Consider the following 21,893-nt stretch of genomic DNA (forward strand, 5'->3'; position numbering starts at 1 on the left):
ACTTGGACTCGGGAAGGGGAACATCACACACTGGGGTCTATCATGGGGAGGGGGGAGGGGGGAGGAGGGAGGGATTGCATTGGGGAGTTATACATGATATAAATGATGAATTGATGGGTGCTGACGAGTTGATGGGTGCAGCACACCAACATGGCATAAGTATACATATGTAACAAACCTGCACGTTATGCACATGTACCCTAGAACTTAAAGTATAATAAAAAAAAAAAAAAAAAAAAAAAAAAAAAAAAACAGAGATCTTAAGCCTGACAAAACAGACTCTTTGTAGCAATGAGACACCAAATTCTTACCTGACTCTATAATAGCATCATGTGACAGACAGCAAGCCATGATAGAAATGGAAGTATTTTACCCCAAAATATATTTCTTTGACATATTTTGAAATGGCCCTATAAAGCTGTTTCTTGTGGAGAAAATCTACATTCTGTAGAGAATCCCCTTCCCTTTCTAGGTCCAGAAGAGATTAAATAAGAGTCGCACCTTGTTAGGTCTGATTAGAGACATTTACTGTCTATTCTCTCTGAAGCCTGCTACCTGGAGGTTTCATCTGCATAGGAAAACCTTAGTTTGCACAACGTCCTATTTTAATACAGACATTCCTTTCTACTGATTCCAGATTTTTAGGTAATAACTCTTCCAATCAATTGCCAATCAGAAAATCTTTGAATCCACCAAACCAATTATACATCTTACATATATTAATTCATGTCTTATGCCTTCCTAAAAATGTATAAAACCAAGCTATAGCCCAACCATCTTGGGTACATGTTTTCAGGATCTTCTGGGGCTGTGTCATGGTCCCCATGTATACTTCAGAATAAAACTCTTCAAAGACTCTTTCATTGACTCTTTTCATTGACAACCATGAGAGTTGGACTTCCCTCTCTCTCATTCTCTCTCTCTCTCTCTCTCTCTCCTCTTCCCCCTCAAGCCCAAAAGTCCTTGAGCATAGAATTTATTGATTGAAGGATTAAAGTGTGGGAGACCAAGGCAATGACCAGAGATTTGTAACAATGCAATATGTTCATAGAAAACCAAAATACTTTGATGGAATGGAGAAAAATCCAGTGGTTAAGACCATCAGTGATCTTACATAACATATTTGGGTTTTCTTTGAGGGCAATGAAGGAGTCATTGCAGGATCAAAATTCATTTAATGCATGCACTATAGCCTGAAGAGAGGACTTGGAGGGGACTGAGTTCATACGGCCATGCATCAGTGCCAGTGGCCTGCAATATTTCCCTTGCCCCATGCTATCTGTGAGACAATGCATGTGAGGGGTTTAGGTAACAGGGAGTAGCCTTCATTTCTTTCCCTTGAGTGAGGGGAAAAAATTACTTTTAGTTGTACATTTGGAAACTGCAGCCAGAGTGTCTCTACTTGAGCTACCTCTATTGGAAACTGTCTTGTACTTCTTTCCTAATTTGACCTCGTAAGGAGTCAAGTCTTGTCGTCTGGTCTTGTCTAATGGCTACAGGTCAGTTTTATTGTTGCTTTCCTCTCAGACATATTACTTATATTTCTGATTAATAGTTCATGCCTGGCAACCCTCAGGAAAAGTCTCCAAATCATCCATGTCACTGATAGGGTTAGAAGCTGCTGCTATATATAAACCCTCTCTTGTTCCTTCTCATTGAGAACTGACATTTCACTATCTGTGTGTTACTTTCCCCCTTAACGAGCAATACGCTTTCTTTGACATGAGCAGTAGATGAATTTGTCTAAGGAAGTTTGCTTTAATAGAGGACTGTCCAAAGGCTTCTTGCTGTACCTGAGAGTTAGCTACATGCTAGCAAGCATGAATCATCCTTAGACTTCTATGAAAACCATAAAGACAGTGTGTAAACTTCACAGTCCATAGGCTATTGGCTTTTGTTCTTTAATAAACTGTCACTGCCAAAGGAGGAAAAAAACCAAGTGTACAATAAATAGACTTTACCTCAGAACCACTTTTATTATTTATATTACTCAGTGGAGTCCAGCTGAAAGGTTGAAAACAACCTAATATTTTGGGTAAATTATTTCCCTTAGAACAAAGCCCCTTTGTTAGTGAGTCAGTGGAAAAAACAAAGTAATGCTGAATGGAATCTTCAGAGGACAAAAACCAAGAGAAATTGGGAACTCAGAGAGGACAGGCAACATTTGAGTGGATAATGGCACATTTTCTAGAATTGATAAAAGGCATTGATTCTCAGATTCAGGAAGCCCCAAACAAACAAGGTAAATAAAAGGAAACCTACATCTAAACACATTGTGCTGAATATGATCATAAGCACTTAACATCTGTTTCCAAACTTCTTCTGTGTTTTGGGTATTGTTTTGTTGTTATTGTGGAATGCTACAGGCTCCATGTGCCAGGTGTTCTCAGCCCAGGTCCTGGATGTGGCTTTGGTTCTGCCTGTGCTCTCTTGTGAGACTTGGAAGCTAGAAGTGAAGTAAGGCCATCTTTCTGCTGCAGTTTTTTCCAGCCAGTCAGGTCCGGAGACATGAATGTTTCAAGGAAGTGGCACAGCCTGACTCTGATCCAGTACCTGACAGCCACTGGCATGCGGGACTACAGGCACGTGAGGCAGGTTTTGGCGGCTAGACTCAGCATTCTCCTGTTCAGTCACCCACCCTATGGAGCATCCTGACTCTAAACCATAACTACAGTAGTGAGTCCTGCATGCAGTAGTGATGACAGCACTTGACACTCCTCCCGTGTTAAATCTCACGTGTTCTCAGTGTTGTCTCTTTCTCCTCACTCATAACCTGAGGATGATAATGTAGGCCTCCCATGACCCAGACCTGCAAACCAACTAGAGAAGGAATGGAAAAGATACACACAGAAACTCATCTCTCCCGAATGCATTGGGCTCACTCTGAGGGGCAGCTGCCCACTCCTTCTCTGTCTCTGTCTCAGGCGGAGTTCCCTATTCTGGGTGCCTGGCTTAGAAAGGTTCATGTTCAGCAAGAAATTCAGCAAGAAAGCCCTGCAGTGCTGAGCCCAAGGTAGTAAGACTTCTGCCACCAAACCCTCTGATAAATTCCCTGTGTCTTTGTTCAGGGAACCCTGGTAAACAATCAGTCTCTTCTACATTGTTTTTCTTCCTTTTCATTTTAGTTTCTTCTTTGATGAAATTCACAGTCTTGTAAAGTGTAATTATAGTGCTTGGAATTGCTAATTCCACTTCAACATTTTTTTTCCTTAACAATTTATCGTTTTTGGCTTTTGTTTTATTTAATTTCTGAAAGTATTCTTAGGACTTTGAATAGATGTGTTTTCTCTTTCTAAATAAGTGAAATGCTTTATCTTATTATTTTTAATATTAATAGTAAAAGCAATGAAGACTGAATTGACTTCTGAGCATCTCTGTGACCTTATCCCAAAATTTTTCTTTATTATGAATTCTTATTTTTGTTATTCTCTCCAAATATGTTATTTGCTAATTGGCTTACATGTTATTTCAGTGGTTATATTGGAGAGTTTTAAACATTTTCCATATGATTTAGTTGCGATTTATTTAAATTCTTGCATCAATAATAGTTAGAACAATAAATCATTACTTATAATAATCTTTCATTTAATTGCATGGTGACCAAGCAACATAATCTGAAGAATTTCTTATGTTGTTAGTTTATTCAGATTTTATGTCTCATTTTTATGTGTTTTATAGCTATCAGAAAGAAAATAAATTCTATGTTTTGGGGGTATATACATCTATAAACTGCTATAATTTCTACTTTTTTTAAAGTACTGTGTATTGAGCACATACTCATGACAACTGTTGTACTTGGTGCCTTACATATGTGTCCCCAAATACTTGATAGTAACCCTATTAACCTCAACATATTTGATAGTAAATATTAACCCTGTTTTACAGATGATGAAAGCAAGGCTCAGATTTTTCTTTAATGTTTTAAGTGTTGTAGACTGCTTGTGACATCTAAAATATCTCACCCTGACTGTATTTCTGTTTTCTCTGAATTTTTGATAATTTTTTTCTGTATATTTTGTTTATATATTTATCTGTGCCTAGAGATTCCATATGTTTGTCTTTAAGGTTAATTATGCCTTTTACCAATATAAAATTACTTTCTTTATTCTATTTGTTGAGCTTCATTTTAAAACTTTGGCACCAAAATGGTGACTAGGTGGAGGGGATTAAAAGGAGAGGAAGGAATTTGCAGGTATAATCCTTAGTAATTCCTGTTTATTCCATTTATTTTAAGTCATTCCATTTATTGTAAGGTCTCTTGCAGATGCTCTAGACTTGGGGCCAGTAGATTGTGAGCTTTATTGTTGACTTACTCAGAATTTTAAAAAAGTAATCCTGGTCTCTACCTATCTTGCAGGCATGTTGTAAGGAGAAAATGAAATAATAAATATTCCTTTTGATTATTTTAAAGACCTGTGTAAATTGAGCACAGCATTATTTCTTCACAAGGTTTCCCTCTGACCTCACTTCTGGCCTCTCCTTTGATGAAGCCTCTGACCTTACTAGGGTTAATATAACTGTTAAGTCTCCTGATTCCTGAACTCAGAATCCTGAGACACTGATCCAAGGAAAATAATTCTATCCATTAAGGAATTTCTAGTGCTTAGCTTTTGCATTCCCTGAGAGAATGTTAAAGAAGCAAAAGTCTTGTCAATATTCACTGATGTTCTCAGTCAAAAACTTACATAGATACTTGAAGCCAAATAAAATATGTAGATGTCTGAAGCCATGAGTCTCCCAGATATCACTTAAGGTGTATCCTCAAGACAAGATGTCACAATCTAAAACTGCTGTGCAGCAAACTGAAAGGAAACTCCCTCCTCAATGAGCCAAATTCCTAGCATAGTCTCTCTCAATTTCAGAATTTCCCATATGTTCCTGTCAATTTCATTCATCCAGGCATTTCCCATTTAGTTAATATGGTTTATTTTCCTTTAAAAATATTATTACTCATTCTTAAGAATCTTCTCCTCTGGCTAAATCATTCTAGCAGGTGATTTATGCGACTGTTTCTCCCTGACACATGCCATTCTGCAACTATTTGTTTGCAATTACAAATCTGCTATGCAGGGAGCAAACGCTATGTTTTCCTCATTTCTGTATCCCCAATCACTAGCTTACTACCCATGCATATGGGTTTGCTGAATTCAGTTTACTGGATTTTCAAAGCACTTTATTTTTAACAAAACATATACCTGTCTTTTATTGTTATATCAAGATGTTAGAAAGGGATGCCTGCCACCTCGTCTTACACATAGGAGGGTTTTTGGCTTCTGTGGACTGCTGGGAGAGCTTAATATATGACCATCATAGTTGAAAGACATAGGGTTTTGGTTTGAGGCCTGATGAGAATCTTAATACAAAATGTGGGCTAATGGTCCCAGTGGCTGAAACAGGGCATGTGCCATTATATTGAGATGGAACAACGCTGCTGCAGTTTGTCAGGGTAAGGGATGGTGATGGGAACCATGTGTAAGAAAGAGCCTTGGGGGCTTATCCTATATGGCCACCTAAAGAGGCAGAAGAACCTCAGCAACAAAAACCTGGAGATGAATATTACATTACCAGGAGCTACAGGAGGCGTAAGTGACCATCTACATTAGAGAAGCATCTGCTAAGGACAAGGAAACTGAAGCCTGAGAGGCCTTATCATAGCTTCCAAAGATCCAGAAAATAGCTTCTTGGAAGATTCTGCTTTAAACATCTGCCATGTTTAAATTGACTTTGTTCACTCAATTCAATTGATGCTTTTTCTATCCGTTTTATACTCCCTAGTCAGCAAGTCCTGGGGTAAGAAAGAAGATCAGAGTAAGAAGCAACTAATCACATCCCTCCTTCCCACTAGAGGCTTCCAGGCTGAAACAGGCTGATACAGGGAGAGGAGGAGAAGATACGCAACTAAGTCACATTTTGAGATCTGTTTAATAATAATTCTAATTTCATGTTCTCACTTATTTGTGAGATCTAAAAATCAAAACAATTGAACTCATGGAGATAGAGAGTAGAAGCATGGTTACCAGAGGCTGGGAAGGGTAGTGGGGGTTTGAGGCAAAGTTGGAGATGGTTAATGGGTACAAAATTAGAAAGAATAAATAAGATCTAGTATTTGATAGCACAACAAGGCGACTATAGTCAGTAATAATTTAACTGTACATTTTAAAATAACTAAAAGAGTCTAATTGGATTGCTTGTAACACAAAGATAAATGCTTGAGAGAATGGATACCCCATTTTACATGATGTGATTATTACTCATTACATGCCTGAATCAGAACATCTCGTGCACCCCATAAATATATACATCTACTATATACCCACAAAATTGAAATAAATAATTTTAAAAAATAATTCTAGTTACTAACTTCACACTGTACTTATTATTTTAAATGTCGTAAATAGAAAAGACTTGGGATCCACTGGAGTTTCCATCTGGCAGTAAGGAAAAATGATCTCCTCTGAATCAACAATAACAGGGTGGAGGGAGATAATGAACTTGTGCTCTGCTTTATATCATGAGTTATATATGACTGATCCCTCTACTACATGATACACTCAATAACCAGTGAGGGATGAGGGGCAAGTGTAAAGTCAAGACCTACAAAGGTTATCTAGAGCCCACAAAATGTCAGATAGGTATCTGTTGCAAAAATAGAACCTACTCTGGCTAGTTTAAGCAGAAAAAAATATATTATGGGATATTAAGTAGCTCAGTGAGCTGGAGAAATAAGCTTATGACTGATTTTCCAAAAACTATTCCCAGAGGAAACTCACTCTGTAACAGTGCTTCCACCATGGACCCCTAAACCAAGCCACTGGCATCTTTACCCAGTCTGTTTTCTCACATGACTCACTCCAAAATTGCAGGTCCACTTGGTGGACTCTAGATAACATGCCAGCACTTCTAACAAAGGGAACCATCATAATAGGGGAACAATCATAGGGGAACAATAAAAATATAGAGTACATTTACAAGATGTTGGACAGTCAAAAATGACAGAAGCCTTCAGCTCAAGGTGTATAGTATCTAGTGTGCCCTGCACACTCACTTTTCTTTCTTGTTTTTTATTTTTAACTTTTATTTTAGGTTTGGGGGCACATGTGAAGGTTTGTTACACAGGTAAACTCATGTCACAGGGGTTTGCTTAGATTATTTCATCACCCAGCTATTAAGCTCAGTACTCAATAGTTATCTTTTCTGCTCCTCTCTCTCCTCCTGCTCTCCACCCTCAAATAGACCCCAGTGTCTGTTCTTTCCTTCTTTGTGTTCATAATTTTTTTGGGGGGGGGACATCTACAGTAATTTTATTGTAACAGAGAAACCAGGCTGCAATAAGCCTACATGATTAGAGCAGATGATGATTCCTTCCAGTAGGTGAAGCCTGAATCCTGCTGGTAGCACATAAAATCTAGAATATCTCTCCTGGCACCACCCTGCACCACTGGACTCACAGCGTGAGATGAGTGACTGCACAACCACATTCAACAAAGGGAGGAGGTCCAACTGGGCAGAGACAACATCCCAACCAGAGAGGATTACACAATCATTCAAGAGGATGCCAAGATAAAGTACAGTTATCTACTGTCCACTATTCTTTGCTGAGAAAGGTGAGGATATGGCATCAGCAGAAAATTATGTTCTTGGGCCGGGCGCAGTGGCTCATGCCTGTAATCCCAGCACTTTGGGAGGCTGAGGCCGGCAGATCACAAGGTCAGGAGATCAAGACCATCCTGGATAACACAGTGGAACCCCCATCTCTACTAAAAATACAAAAAATTAGCCCGGCGTGGTTGCAGGCACCTGTAGTCCCAGCTACTCGGGAGGCTGAGACAGGAGAATGACGTGAACCCGGGAGGTGGAGCTTGCAGTGAGCAGAGATTGCACTACTGCACTCCAGCCTGGGCAACTGAGCAAGACTCCATCTCAAAAAAAAAAAAAAAAAAGAAAGAAAGAAAAAAGAAAAAAAAGAACATTATGTTCTTTATTCTTAAATAAATCCCGACAGGATGGAGTTGATTGTCAGTCAAGCAGTAGAATGCGATGAAAATCTGCATTAGTTAAAAATCTTTGTGCAAAAGGGAAAGAACAGCAATGACAAGGGAGAAAAGAGAGCCTTCTCTTTTTCTTAAATAAGACAGGAAACCACATTATTTTCCTTGCTGTAGTGGCAGCAGATTCATTGGTTTTTATAAAACATAATTTCTTCAATGCGTTCTGTTGATAAGGTTGCTCCTTGATGGGAGGACAGACATGAGGCCGACTGTTCATGACAGAACTAGGTCTTCTCTCAAAGCCTCTAATGTGTGCTATTTCTCATGAGGAACCTGACACTTCAGTTAAAGCTTCTGAAATATTGCAATGGCATAATTGGCAGGTTTTTTGGTTTGATGACTTTCTTTCCCATGTAAACTCTTTGAGAAAAGTTGGAGATAAAAGGACAGGGGAGAGTTTGGCTTAGATCCACAGTGTTCCAGATGCCAGCCACGAATGCCTCTGCCCTGTGTCACTACATATTCTTTTCTGAGAAACATTCAATCACTGAGTGTTACACACGGTGGTTGAAAGAAATGATCCACTCACCACCATCCACCCTTTCTCATCCTCTGTGTGAAGCTCCCAATGGCAGAGGCTGAAGACAGAAAGGTTGTCCCTGTTTCCTCAACCAGGGGCATTACTTGGTGACCTGCTGAGTAGAATGGGCAAGGTAGCCCATGTTGCCAGTGGTGACCCCTGCCACAGGGATGTGACGGTCCTTTGTCATGTAGATGGAGAACTCCTTGGTCAACCACTCCACCTGTTCAGGCTTTAGCTCTATGAAACAAGACATGTCAATTTGGTCATTGGTGTGTTGCCAGTTGTGAGTTGAACCATTCTTCTTGAGGTTGAAGACCAGCTGAGTCCACATACTAATGATGCAGTTGGCCATGATTTTCACTTCTTACAACCATTGTTTTCACAAACCTGGGGTGTTCAGAACAGTAGAAGCAATCTGGACCCCATTTAGGGGAGGGTTGGAATACATGGGACTAATCAAGATCTTCAACTGTGACTCTACCCTTTTGGCTTTATCCGCATCTTTGCAGACCACAATGAAGGCTCCTACATGCTCACCATATAAGCCCATGTTCTTGGCATATGATTGGCAGAGACAAACATTAGTGCCCTGTTCAATGAAGTGGCATACAGCCCAGGCATCCTTATCACCATCACCACTGGCAAAGCCTTGGTAGGCCATGTCAAAGAATGCAAAGAGATTCCTTTTCTTCACCACTGTTGCTATTTCCTTCCACTGTTCTGGATGCAGGTCCACTTCCATGGGATTGTGGGTGCAGGCATGCAGGAGAAGAACACTTTTCTCTGGTATGTTTTAAATGTCACATCCACAGCACCTATGAAGTCAAAACCGCAAGTCTTGGGGTCTTAATACTGATAATATTGTAGCTGCCTGCCAGTGTCCCTGAAGATCGGTGTGTGATTTACCCAGCTTGTTTGGGGTAGAAAGACATCTCGGTTGAACTTAAAATATCTTTGCAGATTGTAGCTGCCTGCCAGTGTCCCTGAAGGTCAGTGTGTGATGTACCCAGCTTGTTTGGGGTAGAAAGACATCTCAGTTGAACTTAAAATATCTTTGCAGAAAACTGGCTCCGATCCTTAAGGCCCCAGTTCCAGAAATTGTCATTGTCTGCACATTGTTGTCATTGTCTGCACAATGACAAACCAGTCATTTCTCAAGACTTTGCTATTCTCACTCAAGGTTAGTTCTACAGATGCCTTGCAAAATTCAGCCAGTCCCCCAATGGGCAGGGATTCCTTGTCCAAATTTTTTGCGGCAATCTGGGCCTCTGCCTTGAGCATGCTAGGCAGTACATAAGACTTCCCATTATCATCCCAATTCCCAGATTCATCGTTTTGTTATTGGTGTCCCTCTTAAAGGCTTCAGTGACTCCCAGGATGGGATCTGGAGGTCCCATTTCCACATGGGTCCACCAGGAGCTGGCTCTGGCAGAGGCTGTGGCAGCAAGGCTGGGTTGGAAGGCTGTGGTGATCCCGGAGAGGAGTGTCATGGTTGATGGTAGGAGGGCAGTGTGTTAATAATTTCTTATTGTTTAGCTCCCACTTATAAGTGAGAACATATGGTACTTGGTTTTCTGTTCCTGTATTAGTTTGCTGAGAATAATAGCCTCCAGGTCCATCCATGTCCTGGCAAAGGACATAACCTCATTCTTTATAGTGACTGCATAGTATTTCATAGTGTATATGTACCACATTTTCTTTATCTGTCATTGGTGGGCATTTAGGTTAATTCCATGTCTTTACTATTGTGAGTAGTGCTGCAAATGAACATTTGTGACATGTATCTTTATGGTAGAATGATTTGTATTCCTCTGAGAATATACCCAATAATGAGATTGCTGGGTTGAATGGTAGTTCTGCTTTTAGCTCTTTGAGGAATCCCCATACTTATTTCAGCAATAAACTAATTTATACTCCCTCCAACAGTGTGAAAGTGTTCCCTTTTCTCCAAAACCTCACCAGCATCTGTTGTTTTTTGACTTTTTAATAATAGACATTCTGACTGGTGTGAGATGGTATCTCATTGTGGTTTCGATTTGCATTCCTTAAATGATCAGTGATATTGAACTTTTCTTCATATGCTTGTTGGCCACATGTATGTCTTCTTTAGAAAAGAGTCTGTTCATGTCCTTTGCCCACTTTTTAATGCGGTGGTTTATTTTTCTCTTGCAAAGTTGTTTAAGTTCCCTATAGCTGCTGGATATAAGACCTTTGGTCAGATGCATAGTTTGCAAATATTTTATCCCATTCTGTAGGCTGCCTGTTGACTCTGTCGGTAGTTTCTTTTGTTGTGCAGAAGTTCTTAAGTTTAATTAGATCCCACTTGTCAGTTTTTGCTTCTCTTGCAATTGCTTTTTGTGTCTTTGTCATGAAATATTTTCCTATTCTTATGTCCAGGATTGTATCATCTAGGTTGTCTTTTAGGGTTTTTATAGCTTTAGGTTTTCCATTTAAGCCATTAATCCATCTTGAGTTGATTTCTGCATATGGGGTAAGAAAGGGATCCAGTTTCAATATTCTGCATATGGCTAGGCAGTTATCCCAGCACCAGGTATTGAACAGTGAATCTTTTTTCCATTGCTTGTTTTAACCAGCTTTGTCAAAGGTCAGATGGTTGTAGCTGTGAGATCTTACTTCTGGGTTCTCTATTCTGTTCCATTGGCCTATGTGTCTGCTTTTGTACCTGTACCACTCTGTTTCAGTTACTGTAGCACTGTAGTATAGTTTGAAGTTGAGTAACATGATGGCTCCAGCTTTGTACTTTTTGCTTAAGATTGCCTTGGCTGTTTGGGCTCTTCATTGGTTCTACATAAATTTTAATATATATTTTTCTAGTTCTTTGAAGAATGTCATCGGTAGCTTGATAGGAATAGCATTGAATCTGTAAATCCCTTTAGACAGTACCATTTTAATGATATTGATTCTTCCTATCCATGAGCATGGGATGATTTTTAGTTTTTTGTGTCTTCTCTGATTTCTTTGAGCAGGATCTTGTAAGTCTCATTGCAAAGATCTTTAACCTCTGTGGTAAGCTGTATCCATAGGTATTTTATTCTTTTGTGGCAGTTGTGAATGGGATTGCCTTTCTGATTTGACTCTCTGTTTGGCTGTTGTTTGTGTAGAGGAATGCTAGTGATCTTTGTACATTGATTTTGTATCCTGAAACTTGTTGAAGTTGTTTATCAGCTGAAGGAGCTTTTGGGCCAAGACTATGGGGTTTTCTAAATGGAGAATCATGTCATCTGCAAACACGAATAGTGTGTCTTCTTCTCTTCTTATTTGGATGCCCTTCATTTCTTTCTCTTGCCTGATTGCTCTGGCTAGGACTTCCAATATTATGTTGAATTAAGGTGGTGAGAGGGAATCCTTGTCTTGCACCAGTTTTTAAGGGGAATTATTCCATTTTTTGTCCACTCATTATAATGCTGGCTGTGGGTTTGTCATAGATGATTTTATTATTTTGAGGTATGTTCCTTCAGTACCTACTTTATTGAGAGTTTTTAACATGAAAGAATGTTGAATTTTATAGAAAGCCCTTTCTGTGTCTATTGAGATAATCATGTGATTTTTGTCTTTAGTTTTGTTGATGTGATGACTCACATTTATTGATTTGCATATGTTGAACTTGCATCCTGGGGATGAAGTGTACTTGATCATGATGGACTAGCTTTTTGATTCAATTTGCCAATATTTTGTTGAGGATTTTTGCATCAATGTTCATTAAGGATATTGGCCTGAAGTTTTCTTTTTTTGTTATTGTGTCTCTGCCAGATTTTGATATCAAGATGATGCTGGCCTCATAGAATGAGTTGGAAGGAGTCCCTTTTTCTCAATTTTTTGGAATAGTGTCTATAGGAATGGTACCAGCTCTTATTTTGACATCTGATAGAATTTAGCTGTAACTCCATAAGGTCCTGGACTTTTTTTGATTGGTAGGCTATTTGTTACTGACTCAATTCAGAGCTCGTTATTGGTCTGTTTAGGGCATCAATTTCTTCTTGCCTCAGGCCTGGGAGGGTGTATGTGTCCAGGAATTTATCCATCTCTTCTAGGTTTTCTAGTTTGTGTTCATAGAGGTTATCATAGTATTTTCTGATGGTTGTTTTTAGTCCTGTAGGGTCAGTGGTAACATTCCCTTCATCATTTCTAATTGTGTTTAATTGGATCTTCTCTCTTCTCCTTTATTAATCTAGCTAGCGACCTATCTATCTTATTAGTTTTTTTCAAAAAACCAACCCCTGAATTCCTGGATCTTTTTATTGATTTTTAATGTCTCATTTTTCTTCAGTTCAGCTCTGATTTTTGTATGTTTTGCCTTCTGCCACCTTTGGGGTTGATTTGTTCTTGCTTCTCTAATTCTTTCAGTTGTGATATTAGGTTATTAGTTTTAGATCTTTCTAACTTTTTGATGTGGGCATTTAGTGCTATAAATTTCCCTCTTAACATTGCCATAGCTGTGTTCCAGAGATTCTGGTAAGTTTTATCTTTGTTCTAATTATTTTCAAAGAATTTCTTGATGTCTGCCTTAACTTCAAATTATTTACCCAAAAAGTCATTTAGGAGAATGTTGTTTAATTTCCATAGAATTGCATGGTTTTGAGTGATGTTTTTCAGTCTTTGCTTCTATTTTTATTGTGCTGTGGTCCAAGAGTGTGTTTGGTATAATTTTTGTTCTTTTGCATTTGTCAAGCATTGCTTTATTCCAATTGTGTGGTTGATTTTAGAGTATGTGCCATGTGGTGATAAGAAGAATGTGTATTCTGCTGTTTTGGGGTAGAAAACTCTGTAAAGGTCTATCAGATCCATTTGGTCCAATGTTGAGTTCCAGTCCTGAATATCTTTGATAAATTTCTGCCTTGATGATCAGTCTAATACTGTCAGTGGAGTGTTGAAGTCACCCATTAATATTGTGTGAGAATCTATATCTCTTTATAGGTCTCTAAGAACTTGCTTTAAGAATCTGGGTGCTCCTGTGTTGGGTACATATATGATATTTAGGACAGTTAGGTCTTCTTGTTGAATTGAACATTCTACCATTGTGTAATGCCCTTCTTTGTCTTTTTCAGTCATTATTGGTTCGAAATCTGTTTTGTCTGAAATGAAGATTGCAACTCTGCTTTTTCCTATTCTCCCTTTGCTTGGTAGATTTTCCTCCATCCTTTTATCTTGAGCCTATGCATATCCTTACATGTGAAATGGGTCTCTTGAAGACAGCATACCATTGGATCTTGCTTCTTTATCCAGCTTGCCACTCTGTGTCTTTTAAGTGGGGCATTTAGCCCGTTTACATTCAAGGTTAGTATTGATATGTGTGAATTTGATCCTGTCATTGTGCAGTTAGCTGGTTATTATGTTGGCTTGTTTGTGTGGTTGCTATATAGTGACACTGGTCTGTGTATTTAAGTGCATTTTTGTGTTAGCTGGTAGCTGTCTTTTCTTTCTATATTTAGTGCTCCTTTCAAGATCTCTTGTAAGGCAGGTCTTGGCTTTCTGACAGCCAAGTTTCCATCAGTTGGTATGGAACTATTTGTTGCACAAAAATTTTTAAAAGATTTGGCTGACTTTGGCTGAATTTGCTACAATTCCAAAAAGAATCCAGATACACCATGAATTTTACTTACATTTCATTCTATTCTGACATTGGCCAGGCAGATAGGAGTAGATGACTGTTAATAAGCAAATGTGAGGGAAATGTGAGTTCCCTCACATTTGCTTATCTGAAGAGGATCTTATTTCTCCTTCACTTAGGAAGCTGAGTTTGGCTAGATAAAAAATTCTTGATTGAAGATATTTTTTCTCTATGAATGTTGAATATAAGTCCCCAGTCTCTTCTGGCTATAGGGTTTCAACTGAGAGGTCCAGGGTTAGTCTAATGGAGTTCCCTTTTTAAGTGATCTACCTGTTCCCTCTGCCTTTAACATTCTTGCTTTCAATTCAACCTTGGAAAATACTGTAATTATATGCCTTGGGGATAATCTTCTTGTGTAGAATCTTTCAGGAGTTCTCTGTATTCCCTGAATTTAATCTTTAGCAAGGTTGGGGAAGTTTTCATGGATGATATCCTAAATTGTGTTTTCCAAGTTTTTTGCTTTCTCCTGCTTCCTTTCATGGATGCCAGTGATTCATAGATGTGACCTCTTTACATAATATCATAGTTCTCAGAGGTTTTGTTCATTCTTTCTTATTCTTTTTTCTTTATTGTCATCTGACAGTCATATTTCAGAAAATCAGTCTTCTAGTTCTGAGATTCTTTCCTCAGCTTGGTTTTTGCTGTTGTTAATACATGTGGTTGCATTGTGAAATTCTTATATTGTGTTATTCAGCTCTGTCTGACCCATTAGTTTCTTTTTTATACTGGCTATTTCATCCTTCAGCTCCTGTATGGCTTTATTGTGATTGTTATTATCCTTGGATTGGGCCTTGCTATCCCCCTGAATCTCCATAATCTTTGTTCCTATCCATATTCTGAATTCTATTTCTGTCATTCCAGCCAGTTCAGCCTGGTTAAGAACTCTTGTTGAAGAACTGGTGTGGTTGTTTGGAGGACATATAACATTCTGGCCATTTGAGTTACAGGGGTTCTTGCTTTGGTTATTTCTCATCTCTGCATGTTTATGTTCATTTAACTGCAGTTTACATTGAGTACAGTCAATAGACTTCTTTTCTGGATATCTTCACCAGACTGAGGCTTGGTGTAGGGTCTTTATTTGACGCTGACTTCTTGTCTCTGGTTTCAGAGAGGTTTATGTTAGTGAGGGATTTTTGGTGTTGAAGCTTTGGGGTGTGATTCAACATGTGGCACTTAGGCTTATTGATCAGTTGGTAGATTCTTGTTCGGTGTTGTGGCTCTTCTATGGTTCCTCACAGTTGCAGCCATGCTCTCTCTCCATGCTTTGAAAGTGTGGGTTCCTATCACCCTTGAGTGCTGGCTATAGATTGCAGCTGGGCACTCCTAGGCTGCCCACTGCAGCTCTGGGGCAATCTCAGTGTTTATGTTCCTTCCCCAGTTTGGAGGTAGCAGAGGAAGGGACCTTAGTAGTGGTTGTGGCAAAGGATCTTTTGCTTGTCTCCTGGAGGCTCCATCCCAGAGAGATGCAAGTCAGCAATCAGACAGTGCAATCACTCCAGAATGGAAGATCTGTGCTACGGGCCCAAGCCAAGAGTTCCCTGTCTGGTGATGAGCAGTGGGGGTGTGTGGGACCTATGGTAGATGGACTGGTCTTTTCTTGGGCTGACTGCAACTTGTTGGAGGTGTGGATGAGACACTTAGGGTCTTTGTTCCTTCATTAGTCCAAGGGGAGCAAGGACTGTGGCAGATGCAGTGACAGAGAAGCTTTCAGTTGCCCCTGGAAGCTCTGTCCAGGGAGTTGCCGAATTACTACTGACTCGATAGCTCTGGTGATGGGTGGCTAGAGTTCCAGACCTAGAGTACCTTCCCAGTGAGGAGATATGAAAACGGACACTCATGTAACAGTCTGGCCACTTTTCCGTAGGGCTGCTGGGGTATGCTTAGGGGTCCACTCCAGTCCCTAGTTACCTCAGGTTTTCCAGTACCCAAAGATATCACCAGTGAAGGCTGCAAAACAGCAAAGATGGCAGCCTGGCTCTTCCTCTGGGATTTTCACCCCAGGAAGTTATGAACCATGATGCCAGCCTGAATGTGCCTGGGGGAGGTGACTGAAGACCCTGGTTGGGAGGTCCAACCCAGTGAGGAGGAATGGAATCTGGGGCCTGCTTTAAAAAGCAGTCTGGACACACTTTTGTAGAGTGACTGTGCTGTGCTGTGCTGTGCTGTAGGTCTGCTTCAGCCCCGATCACCTCAGACACTGAAAGCCTGAAGACAGGAATGGTTAAGTCACCAAACAGCAAAGATGGTGGCCTGCCCCTTCCACTGGGAGCTCTGTCCCAGAGAGGTTGCAAATCTCTGTTGGCCAGAGGACCCCAGTGGGAGTGGCTGGAGATCCTTGTTGGAAGGTACTGCCCAGTGAAGAGGAATGGGATCAGGGACCCACTTAAAAAAGCAGTCTGACCACATTTTGCAGAGCAGTTGGGGGATTGCCTCCATCTCTATTGGGGACTATATTGGGGCACTGCCTCCACCTCTGGTTGGCTTGGACTCTCTAAAGCCTGAAGGCTGGAGTGGCTAAGTCAGTCTGGGAGATTTCAAATTTCTGTCAGTTGGAGAACAATGGTGGGTGTGGCTAGAGGCCCTGGTTGGGAGGTCCCACCCAGTGAGGAAGAATGGGATCAGGAACCTGCTCTAAAAAACAGTCTGGCCTGGCTTCTGTTTCTGATAATTACTCTTTAGAGTGTTTCTTACCTTTCTCCAAAGCTTGATGAGGAAAGTCTGAATTTTGTATCTTTTCTTAACTATATGCCTGTTCAGAATTCACAAAACCTGCAAGTTGCAAGTCTAACTGCCTAGCATTTTCTCTGATTCTGCTACTCAGCCAGATGTCTTAAAGGTCAATGATGGCTCATCACATTCATGAAATCTTTTCAGGGAGCTCCAACTCATAATGACTTCTTTTTTAAATACTGTAGCCGTTCAGGTATGTACCATTCATTTTTGCATTTGTAACATCTTGTACTATATTATTTGTCATATTATGTGTAAAGGCAGCTAAAATAGAGTGAAGAAAACTCCATCAGGGTTATTTCTCACTGGTTTTCAAGCTTTCGCAATTCTCTGAAGGATTCTGCAACACCAAAGCATGAGTAATGAGGACATGTCATAAGTAGTATGTACAACTTGTGATGAAGGTTGTAGATCAATGTAGGTGGCTCTTGTGGAGTCTCTGGGGCTTAGGTAAATCCTCATAAACACCTGGATCAGGACTAGCATCAAATGGCCCCCTCTTCTGAAAATCAGTCCCCACTTCCACATACAAGTGTCTTCTAGCATAGTGTTTCCTAACCAGAGGAAATAGTTCTTCTGTGTGTTGGCTTTAGTACCTCTTTTTCGTGGTGTGGGTTTTATGTGTTTTCTTGTCTTTTTATTGAGGCACCTAGCTTGGGGCCTGCCTATTTTGGTTTCCTCACCTGCCCCTGGTCATCATGGGAAAGGAGTGGGACATGTGGCTAGACCTCAACTTTGCCTCTCTGGTTCTGGCCCCGACACCCACGGCCACTGTTTCCCACTGCTTAGCACAGCAGCCTAGTTACTCCAAGCAGAGCAACTCACTTCATCCCTCAATGAAGGCTCCAGGGTGCCCTCCCACTTCTTGTACCTATGGATGTTAGGTTTGGAGGGCCCCCACCCACTCCTACCTCCACAATGATTTTCTCTTGTTTGTGATTTTGTTCATAATGTGGAGGCTTGATTACTCTGTAGATTGGCTCTAGTAAGCTTTTTATCCTTCCAATATTTCTCAAAAGTTTGCATCCACTAATATAGTAACTATCTCAGTTCATTAGGCTAGTGTTTGTTACAAATCAGTAGTCCCCCAATCCTCAGTTTTCATATCACTTTATAATTTACAAAACTCTTTTGATTCTATCATTTAATTCTTACAACAACTTTGTCACAAAACTTTATAAATGAGGACAGCATGATTCATAGAAGTATAGTGACTTTCACAAAGTCACACAGCCATAAATGAAGAGGATGAAGAGATCTCTGTACTTTATACCATCACAGGTAGGTCACAGGATACTCAGCTTTCTTGCACCTCCCAAATGCCCTCTGCCCATTGGAACAACTATCCTGCCTACAGAATTTACATTCAAACTTAGTGAATCCTACAACCATGTTGATTGGAACTCCTAATTTAAGTCCATCTCCATGATTAGATTTTCATTCATTTTTAAGAACTCTCCCACCCTAGTACTTTCATTTTTAATACTTTAGTCACAAAGAAATCATCTTTTTCTTACTAATGTCAATCAGTTTCAGCATCTACCTAGAACACTAAGCTAACAAGATTTCTGAAGCTAAATTCGGCATAGTAGAAGAGAATGTCAAAATCAATTAGTAATCTGCCACTATAGGAAAGGGATTGGTGATGGCCTCGGAGACATTTAAATCTATTCTTTCACCACTCATGCTGCCTCCATATCTCCTCACCATCACCTCTCTTTTCTGACAGCCAAGTTTCCATCAGTTGATATGGGACTATTTGTTGCAAAACAATTGTTAAGATTTGGCTGACTTTGGCCAAATTTGTTGCAACTCCAAAAAAAATCCAGCTACACCATGAATTTTACTTACATTTCATTCTATTCTGACATTGGCCAGGCAGCTAGGAGTAGGTGACTGTTGATAAAAGTCCATCAATATGTATATCTTCAATAATTTTTAAACAGACACAAGTAAAATTTTATATATAAGTTCCAGAAATGCAGTTTCTCTGGTCCTTAGTCCCAAGTCTCCTTTTCAGAATTATAGAAGTCCATCTGAGTGACTTACAAGAAGAAAGGTTAGGAAGTACTCTGTCCTTTATTCAGGGATAGAACACAATGTCAGGAAAATTAAGAGTTAATTTGTCCAACTTTTGAAACTTAGCTACTTTATTTATCAGTCTTTGAGGGTGGACATTTTATTCCTTGGCCAAATCACAAGAATTAATGAAAGATAACTGGGTGAGGTGATGCCTATGTTAATTATCTTAATTGTGGCACTCATTTCACAAAACATCATGATGTATACCTTGAATACATACAATTATTATTTTTCAATTATAACTCCATAAAACTGGGGAGACATTCTAGTTAAAAGAGTGATAGAAAATTTATTTTCAATAAGCCAAGCAAATGTTCACACAGGAAAACAAAATTGAATATATTTCTGTGTTTATATACTTATTATATATACACAAATATAAAGAGAATATATATGTATGTGTGTGTGTATCCATATACATATACAGAGCTCCTAAAATGAGGCACTTGAAACTAGATAGACATTACGGAAAATGTTAAAGCTATTTTGAATTTTTGTGTTTTGTAGTTTGAATGTTATAATTGACAAAATATAAGATAGCATTCTTCTAAGCTGCACCACATTTTCTTATAGCACCAATAAATAAACTATATTGCTAATTTTAACAAAAAAGAATTAATGGAAATCCCAGGTCCTCAGCTTTTAGTAACAATTTTTTATGTTACTTGCCTTAGACTCTCAAAATCAAGTAAATTATGAATAGTATAACTCACTCTTGGCCAAGAAATATTTCAAGCCAAGTTTCGGCCTCTCCCTGGGCACAGACACTAAGACAAGCTAACTTTTGGCAAATCATTTCTTCAGAAAAGGAACAAAGAACATCCAAGTGTGAGTAACAATAAAAACCGGGGAGAGAAAAGTTAAGCTTGCGCAAAGAGTTGATGGTATCATTATAGCATCTGACACATGGCAACACACTCCTCCAAGCTCATTACTCAACCTTACAAAACCCAATTGACTCCTTGGGATCTGCTTATTTAAATTAGAGATGGTGTTTTCTCTGAAGAAATACTCATCCTTAATTGAATTTTTCTCTAAGCCATGGTGTGTGGGAGGTGGTAAAGAGGAGGAGAAAGTGCGAGGAGTGCATATTGACAAAGGCTCCCAGACAAAAGTGTAAGGCTGCTGTCTTCATTTATTTCTGTGGAACTGGAGGCTGTGTCATGCAATATCAGGAGAACTAAAAGGACCACCTGGTTATTTCATAGGAGTTATGCTCTGCCCATTTTTCTAGGTCAAATAGCCCAATTAGAAGCAGATAATTAAGATAAATACATCATTTTTACTTTGGTGTGAATTTATCCATCCACCCATCCATCCATCCATCTATCCATCCATCCATCCATCCATCCATTCTCCAGTCACCACACATGTACAGACTGGCTGTAAGGTGCCAGAATTCCTGTTAAATATTAGGGATAAAAACTGTAGACAGAAGACAGCTCTTGTCCTCACTTAATCTAAGACCTAGTGGATGAAACATACAAGTGATTTAGCAATTAAAATTGATACCAGACAAAACACAAAGGTCAGGATGTTTTATGGGAATACATACAGTAGCTATCCAGTCTTGGAGTTAGAAGGAAACTGTCCTGGAATAAGTGATCATTGAATCTAGAAAAAAAGAGTAGACATTATAAAACGAAGGAAATAAAATATTTCAAGCAGAGAGAACCCAGTGCAGCAAGTTTAGAAAAGTGAATGTAATTTATTCTGCTTGAGATGTAGGGCTTTGAGGGTAGAGGGCAAAAATTGGTAGGCTTTGTAGAAGATGAGGCTCAAGAGACAGGGAGCAACCAGATCATAAATCTATGAGCAAAACTTAGAAATGTTGTGTCACTGTGTCACTGTGAAAAATGGAAATCATCAAAACAATTATTTAAATAAGATAGAAGATTATTTTTCTCTCATGTAAAATTTTGGGACTAAGGAAAAACTTCCCCTTCGCCCTCTTAAAAGTCACTGAAAATCACTGACAAGGGGCAGCTTAATGAGGTAAAAGGCATACAAATTTATTAACATATATGTGGGAGCCTTCAGCATGAAGACACACTCCCCACTCATCAGATCACACCTTATTGGTCCAATTATATTTCTACACAGCCGTCTATCTGGATCCTTCTTTGCCTCTCTGAGCATATATTTCTTCCTTCTAGGTACGTGGCAGAGCCCTCTCTGGAACAGGGGTCTTGTGACCTACAGTCAAACAAGGTAGGTCAGATAATTTCTTTATGGTCAGTTTTTACAAAGAAATGTGGAGTGGAAATGAGAGTAATAATTTTGGGTTTTGTGACTGGCTTTGGGAAAAGAAGGTTATAGTTTCTATGACCCCACCTTGGGGAAAAGGGGATTCTAGTGTCTCTGGTTATCCTCAGGGGAGAATGAGCCTGAGAAGAGGCAGGAAAAGATCAGAAAAAAACTTTTGCTTCTGAGGTTGTTTCTGAGGCCTTCATTTTGTGGCATTTTCCAAGCTTTCTGAGTCCCAACAAAAACAAGACCAGGAGTAGGCAGTCCAAGCTACCTCTGTGATGAAAGAACCATCAGAGATCCTGAAGAGGTGGCCTGCCCCTCCACACCTGTGGGTGTTTCTCGTTAGGTGGAACGAGAGACTTTAGAAAAGAAATAAGACACAGAAACAAAGTATAGAGAAAGAAAAGCAGGGCCCAGGGGGCCGGGGCTCAGCTTACAGAGGACCCACGCCAGCACTGGTCTCTGAGTTCCCTTAGTATTTATTGATAATTATCTTTACCATTAAAAAGATAAGGGAGTGGCAGGACAGTAGGATCATTTTAGGGAGAAAATCAGCAGTAAGACATATAGATAAAGATCTCTATGACATGAATAAGTTCAAAGGAAAATGCTGTGCCTTGAGATACATATG

At 39.6% G+C, this 21,893-nt stretch overlaps 1 pseudogene; it reads right to left on the reverse strand.

The window, feature by feature from the left end:
• Nucleotides 1-8,668: 8,668 nt before the first annotated feature.
• LOC104665510 lies at nucleotides 8,669-10,073 on the reverse strand (annotated as a pseudogene).
• Nucleotides 10,074-21,893: the final 11,820 nt, after the last annotated feature.

This window comes from Rhinopithecus roxellana, chromosome 8 (genome assembly GCF_007565055.1).
Source record: "Rhinopithecus roxellana isolate Shanxi Qingling chromosome 8, ASM756505v1, whole genome shotgun sequence".
NCBI classification, from domain to species: Eukaryota; Metazoa; Chordata; class Mammalia; order Primates; family Cercopithecidae; genus Rhinopithecus; species Rhinopithecus roxellana.